Genomic DNA, 8,141 nt, shown 5'->3' with positions numbered 1-8,141 from the left:
GAGTTGGAGGAAGTTCACTTGTATGATCGTACTTCAATGGATGAGAAAGACCCGGATCACTATGGAAAGTTACTTTTACACATGTGTAATAGCACGGGTATGCTCATTGCCAATGGTGTATCTTTGTGGAGTGGAACCAATGGATTTACATGTAGGAGACATAATGGGGATAGTGTGATTGACTATATGCTACTCTCTGAAGTTTGGTTAGGACGTGACACTTAGATAGCCCGAGCCAAAGTGGCTTGGCAGGTCATCGCTCTTCCTTGTTCACAGGGAGGGCTTGGGATCATTGACCCAGCACAGCAGAGCAAAGCCCTTCTTGGGAAGTTCATAGTCAAAGGACTTCTTCCAGGTGAGGAGCCCTGGAAGGAGTTCTTGCTACAGCAGCTTCGTGCTAGGGTGCCTCAAGCTGGACGCCCCTGACGACCTTCAACCAGATGGATCTTCACAGAGATGCGTAGAGTTGGTGTGAGCAGGAGTCTGGAGGACCGCTTCGCTGTGAGTTTGCTTCGATCTTGGGAGCACTTGCGGCGAGGCCTGGAGCAGCGACAACCTACTTGCATAGAGGAGCGCCTATGACAGCCCCTTGTTTGGAACCCCATGGTTAGCACTCAGAGAGGCCACTTGGTTGGTAGTCGGCCTCATGTTTCCTAGGGTCCCATGGCAGTGGGTCCAGCGCGCTCTTTAGGTGAGGTGCAGGGTCTCCAACTACATGGCATGAGAGGGGTGTAGAGCATGTGCCAGGACATCTCAGAGGCAGTTCCAGCTGAGTGGCTCACACCTCTTGAGCCAGTAGCACCCAGGTGGATGGGAGCCTTCACACGACTGGAGGTTCTCATCTCAGTCCGGGCCTGCTCAGAGACTGTTCCATCCCTTTTCTTCGAGCTACAGGGTGAGGGACGCTTACATCGAGTTGCAGTAGAGGCCCTATAGGTGGCAGAGTGCTGTTTTCAGAGGATCCGAGTGGTGGGCATCTGTGGGAGGACTTGTATCATCGATCCTGACCCAGTAGCTCTTGAGACTGGTCACTGGAGACTGTGGGCTTGGGAGTGCTGTCCACTGGCACGAGTATAATGGGATCCTAGAGAGTGGCTTTGGAGGGACCCTTTCTCTTCCGCAGACCACCGAGGTGTCCCATTCTTTTAGTACACTGCTCGACTGGGACGTCACATACTAGCAACACAGAGAGAGGCCCGCCCCACTGCAACACCTCATTGGCAGGAGGAGGGTCTCACAGCTGAGTTCTTGGCAGCCTTCTGGGAGAGGTTGTGGGACTCCAGACAGCCGAGGTGAGTCACCTTGTTCCAGTGGCTGGTCGCACACAGAGCTACAACAGTTGGGAGCTGGCTAGTGCATAGTGGTCTCTCGGCCCCATGTGCACCTTGTGACCATCTTGTGGAGAGTCAGCGTCACTGTCTTTGGGACTGCCCTTTGGCTCAACAAGTGTGGCTTCGAGTTCTTCGGCTGATGCCTGCTATTTCCACAGCTTGATAGTACACTTGGGGAGCAGCGGCTTGGTCCACTCCCATGGGCGCGACACTTCAGTTTGAGCTATCTTCCACCAGCAAGATGATAGTGATACAGGAGGGGCGACCTACACTCCAGCCTGCCAACAGAGCTTACTCCACAGGAGTGGTGCAGTGAGAGAGAGGAGTGTTGGGAGCTCATCAGTGGCCTGACACTCTGGTTCATGTGGCGGTCCTGTTGCTTTCGCATCTTTGAGGCTCGCCCTGTGCCACCAGCAGAGACTATTCGTGATCTTTGGCTAGAGCTAATCCACACTCTCAGAGGACAGCTTGAGAGACTACAAGGCAGCTCCGACCGCATGTGGGAGTGCAGAGAGGCTTTCCTTTGACTATGGCGTCCTGGGCCTTTCTACACCATGGTCCAGGGTGTACTCCGATGGCACTACCGACCACCTGTGTGGCTTTTCCCTCCCCCCATTTCTTGATTTAGCCCCATTGTACATATGTTGGTTTTTCATTGGGAGAGTCTCCCCATCATGGTTGTTGTAGCCCTCTCTTGAAGAGGTGGTTGTAGCCCTATGGACACTTTCATTAACTAATAGAAGGATCTCTTTCTCGGAAAAAAAAATTCTCCAAAGAAATATGGTTGTGAGCTAGCTTAGAACATAGTTTCTCTAGAAAAATATGGTTGTGTATGTCTTGGATAATAATTTCTCCAAAGAAATACGATTATGAGTTGCCCAACTATGCTATATTCCTTTTTGACTTGATAAGAAGGATGCTATATGTTCTTTTTATAGTATATAACGGTTATGCAATAATACAATCGCTCATATACTTACACATTTTTCTCGCCAATTCATATTTTTAAGGAAAATATATATCTTGTCAAGATGATTTATTTGAAGCTCATCATTCCTAGCTCGTGTGTTTTAGCTCGTGAAAATAACATATCCCTTCTGGCACGATCTTTTTAATCAATTGTATCCATTGTACTTGTCCAAAAAGATGTACATTTTGTGGCCAACTATCTCATCAAACATCATATCAGTAAAGGGTAGTAGAAACGGGTCCTTAATTGTCTAAGTATTCAACTTTTGATAATCTACACACATTTGAGCTTGCCATTCTTCTTAGATAACACTACTATCAGAAATAGCCAATCGTTGCTTGCCATTCTTCTTAGATACCACTATTATCGATAAGAGCCAATTGTTTCTTGCAACCTCTTGAAAAGTCCCACCTTAAGAAGGTTATCAATATCTTCCTTGACCTTGTTTGCATAGTTGGGGTTCATATTATGCCTCTATAATCTGACTAGTTGAGCATCTATTTTAGTGGTATTCTATGCTGAATTTTTTTTGGGTCTACCCCCTTTAGATCCGTATGCTCCCAAGCAAATAGTAGAGAACCCTTCCAAGGCTTCATCACACATAATCTCTATGTGTACATATTCAAAAGAATTCAATACCCTGTGCAACTCAAGCTGCAAACTAGGAGCATTTATGTATCTGGTCATGCCATTTGGACTCTGCAATGCTCCAAAGATGTATGATGGAGATAATCAATGAGTTTTTGCTCAAAATTTTGGCCATATTTGTAGATGATTTTACCATCTTCTCTATAGAGGAAATGCATGTGTTATTTTTGGAGATGGTCTTTGACAGGTGCAGAGAGAAAAGAATATGCATGAATCCTTTCAAGTCAGTGTTCATGGTCTACAAAGGATAGCTTCTAGGCCAATAAGTCAACCATCTTTTCTCTAAGGTCTGGTTGTTCTTCAGTCTCTAGGCTTGTATCAGAGCGTCCAATCGCTCGAGTACTTTTTTCACCAAGACTAAACTGCTTGATAAAGTTTTAGACGTAGTTTGTGCTTATGAGACTCTATATTGCTAACACATTAATAGGCCTTTAAAAAATATGTATGTGAAGGCTACGTTTTGGTTAATGTGAAGTGTGTTTCTTATCCAAAAGATGGTACAACGAGAGCTACCCTCAAATTGTAGCTTGCACATAGTTATGTTTGTGTTCCAATAAGGACATAATTATTTGGAAATCACATATGCCGTGTTAACTTTATTGATGATTTGAAAATAGGTCTCTGGTTTGTCACATTGTATGGTTAAGAGCCAAGATTTTCCACATAGTCTTGGGCTTGAGGTTGTCATTCTATGTTAAGGTGTCCCACATAAGCCTTGAATATCACTCTTTATGAGTTTGGGCATGGCAGAAATCATCCCATCGATAATGTATATATTGTTGGCTATATAGCGGACACCTTAGTGTGTTGTTGAAAAACATTGAGCACCCCTTTTAAATTTCTTAACTTGAAAGATATGCTAAAAATGAATACTCAAGGAAGTGTAGTTTGATGCCATCCATTGACTAAGTATACTTCTCAACAAAGATGTTGTCTTGGAGGATATTGTAAAGCTTTATTTTATGTTTCAATGAGACAAATGTACATTCATCAAACATGTAACAATTTACTCTTTTCAATGGTAGGTAGGTATTGATAACACTTATTTTATGTTTCAATGAGACAAGTGTACATTCATCAAACGTGTAACAATTTACTTTTTTCAATGGTAGGTAGGTACCGATAACACTTAATGAAAATATTTTTATTCTTTGTAGGTTTCTAATAGATTCACAAGTCATACTATGTCTTATATAGAGGTGCGTGAAGTACTTGATGAGGAAAGATTAAAATTATGGACTAGGACAATGCCAAGATGGATGGTGCAACCATTACATGATAGTAGATTGGAAGAATTATCATCTAGTCATGTTCATATGTTTTGCTTTACCAATTTCTAAAATGTGTGATGGCTAAGAACTTGTAGCTTTTGATGAAGCACAAAATGTAGAACTTTGGATGCTTATAATGCAATATGAGCATGATGATCTTGTCAAGAATGAGAAATGTGATCTATGAGATTTTCCAATGGAAATACAACACTTGGGTACAAAGAGGAAATACAAGTTTGAACATGTTGCTCTTATTAAGAATAAGAAATGAAATGGTATCAGTGAGACTTTCCAATGGAGATACAACAATTGGGTACAAAGAGGAAATACAAGTTTGAGTATGATGCTCTTGTTAAGAATGAGAAATGGGATCTATAAGATTTTCCAATGCAAATACAACAATTGGGTACAAAGAGCACTTATAAGTTGAAGCACAAAGTAGATGATAGTGTTGACTTCTTCTTAGCCAAAACCATATATGCATGTGGCTGATATACACAATTGGTAGATGCTAGAACCTTGCAACTTTGATACTGATGGTGTTATGATATTGTCCACCCTTCGAATTAAAATGTGGCATGTGCTTAGAATTACCATCTATAACGGATAGCTTGGCTTTGTAATGGTTGATTACTTTATTGATGTCTTGTTAAAATTATTGGTTAATTGATTGTGAGATTGATGTTTGTGTAGATTGAATTTGTGAAAAGTGAGAAGGAGGCTACAAAGTTCAATAATTCATCCATAGCTACTTTGCACTCATTGGCATTTTATTTTGATTCAATAAAGTCAACATAGGCTCATTTTTTAGAGACGAGGGTAGATACAAATTTCAATAAGGTCGAAACCAACTCTTATGGATTCATGTATACTTTATGTAAAAATTTGAGCCTCTACTTTTTGGCACTAGGCTTACCTTAAAATAAATATCAAATACCCATGATGTAGAGTGGTGACGTGCACTTGGGGGCTAGATTTAGGCCATTAATTGTGTGATTTTCCTTTCTCCTTCACTAACTTATTCTCTGTGTGGAAATCTGGTCACTGTCTCCATCTCATCCATCTCTAGGCATGTGTGTGTGTGTGTGGTTGGGGGGGGGGGGGGGGGGGGTAGGGGGTTAGATTGTAGGTGTGATATTGTTGGCTATTTATGTGCCTGAGAGAGTGGTGGTGAAAGACGAGACAAACTTCTGTGTAATTAGAGTCTATAGGTTGTTCTCTACAAATGGCATGCCGTCATAATGCTATCATGAACTCTACCATAGACAAGAGAGGGGAGGAAAGGAACTTGTTGTGTCACCCCTTGATCATAGACTCTAGATGGCTTGCTCATAGCTTGAGTGAACATGATAGACCATATATGATGGATCATCTGTCCACACTAGCCTTATTGCTTGCGATACTCTTCTCGATGTTCCTTTAGAGATGCTAGGTGCTCACACACTAAAGTGTGTTCTTGATGTCTAAGTAAACTCTATCAATGTTGTCAATGGCCCACATATAATTTTACATATCGTGTGCGACATGAACATTTCATTGGATGCATTGCTCTATGATGGTAATTTTTGTGGATAACCTAAAGGAGCATTTTTAGAAACTCAAAGTTACAACACAATGACATTTTTTATGGTGGTTCTCTATGCTATATTAGTTCATGGTAAGGTTGATTTCCTTGAACTTACATTTCTTACTTTATGGACTGCTCTTAATCAGTGGTGCTTCTAGTTGTTTGTTTTGTTACCTTTGAGTTTGTTGACAATTTTGCTATTACCATGATGACGTTTCTTGGTTATTATTTTGGTTTGAGATCCACAACTTCTATAGTGTCAACATGCTCAAGTTTTCTTAACATTGATTTGTTGGGGGGAGGGGGGGGGGTAAGTCTTTAGCTTACACTCAATACACGACCAACCTGTAAACCCAAGCATACCAAGAATGCACCCTTATGTGCATGTATGATCCAACTACATAGACTTCCCTAAACACATACTTCTTTATAGTCACATGCTATTTGATATAGCCACATGCCACTTGAACTTCCCCCACATGTGATGAAAATCATTTTCCAATATTTAATGCTACCTTCCTTTTTTAAGCTTATAAATGGCCACTATCCAAAGCATATAATCCTCTCTCAAAGTTTAATACAATGATTATTTTACTTGTCTAACCACCATAGCTTTTCAAATGGTATCATAGCAATTAACATGATTAGTATCTCCAAATCATCATTAGACCCTTGATTAGTTGTTTCTATTCTCTCTACTTAATCTCCTATGCCTAAATAGTGACCCATCATCTTGTGTGAGCATGTTCTTGGGCGTATACCCTTGCGCCACTACTCTTGAACTTGGTTGGGATGCTAATTAGCATTGGAATTCTCTAATTAAGCATTTAGGAACTGACATTATGCATTATATGTGGCACTACATTGCATTGAACCCGTTCACACACATTTTGAGCCAAGATTCACTAAGTAATGCCTTGATTAAATTATGAGATTTTTCGCTCACTCTCCAGTTTTTACTGGAGTAAATAGAGAGAAAGTGTGTGTTACCAACCACTCTAGCTCAACACCCATCAAACCGTTGCATCATCACTCACCATTTGGATGCCCCATGCCTTGTTACAAGCTTGCCTTACAAAACGCTGCCCCACAACATTGCCAATCATTTGACGTGCCCGCTCCCATGCCATCACCAACCTACTCCATACATGCCTTGCGAAGAGCCCTGCAATTGATGCTAGTCAATGGCCTGCAACCATATGGGTTATTGAAATTTTTTGTTAAGTTGGAATTTATAATATGAGGGGCCATTCCCACAATACCGATTGTGCCCAAGTTCTCACACCTTGACTCCATACTATTTGCCTTGGTCGCCAAGCCCATCTTCCTGCGACACAAACCCACTTTGGCTTCACACACCAATGGCATTAAGGCATTGCCTCCACTGCAGTGCACATCCAAAGCACTTCAATCGTTCAAGCTATACAAGATTCGAGCACGTCAAGCGCTAAGCCGGTTCGACAAAGGCGTTCCAAAAATACATCGAGTGTTCACAACATCTATGCTACAACTCAAAAGATAAAAATCTTCATGGCATCACTTATCTTCGCCTACAATTTTGGATATGTATGTAATGTATGCAATAATCTGATCCATCAAAGCTCCCACATTGCACACTTAGGCTTTTGTATACACTTGTTTACAAAGGAGTTAGAAATTGCTTGTCGTAGAGACATGGTAAGACCCTCCTATATTGGTTTTTTGTACCCTCATTACAACAAGAAAGGACATGCACTCAACCAGTGTTTCATCAAAGATAATGCTACGAACCAAAAGAATCCTAGAGATTCCAAAGGTAAAGTACACATTGTGGAAGAAGAAGAAGAAGAAGAAGAAAAAGAAGAAGGGGATGTCAACACTATCTATTATGAGGATGTATTATTGTAATGGGTTTTAAATATTGCCCCAAAAGTTTAGAGGTAAGACCTACCCTATTTTGCATTAGAGTCACCTTATGAGCCATATGTAGTTACCCTAAATGTAACCCATATTAGCCTCCTCGGTTAGAATCCATGCTTTTTGTAACCTTCAGCTTACGAGGATGTCTATTGGGGTAAGCCTTTAGCTTACACTTGATTCGTGACCAACCCCTAAAGCATACCAAGCATGCATCCTTATGTGCAGTATGCACCCGACTACATATACATCCCCAAACACATACTTGTTTATAGTCACATGCTATTTGATATAGCCACATGCTAGTCGACCTTCTTCCACACGTGATGAAAATCACACGTGGGAGAAAATCACTTTCTAGCCTTTAATGCCACCTTTTTTTTTTAGCCTATAAATGGACACTATGCAAAGCATGTAATCCTCTCACAAAGTCTAATACAATCATTATGTTCATTTCA

The sequence above is a fragment of the Adiantum capillus-veneris genome, chromosome 8 (assembly GCF_014529385.1).
Source record: "Adiantum capillus-veneris isolate H3 chromosome 8, ASM1452938v2, whole genome shotgun sequence".
NCBI lineage: Eukaryota > Viridiplantae > Streptophyta > Polypodiopsida > Polypodiales > Pteridaceae > Adiantum > Adiantum capillus-veneris.
The sequence above is the reverse complement of the archived record's forward strand: the minus strand, read 5'-3'. Positions refer to the sequence as shown.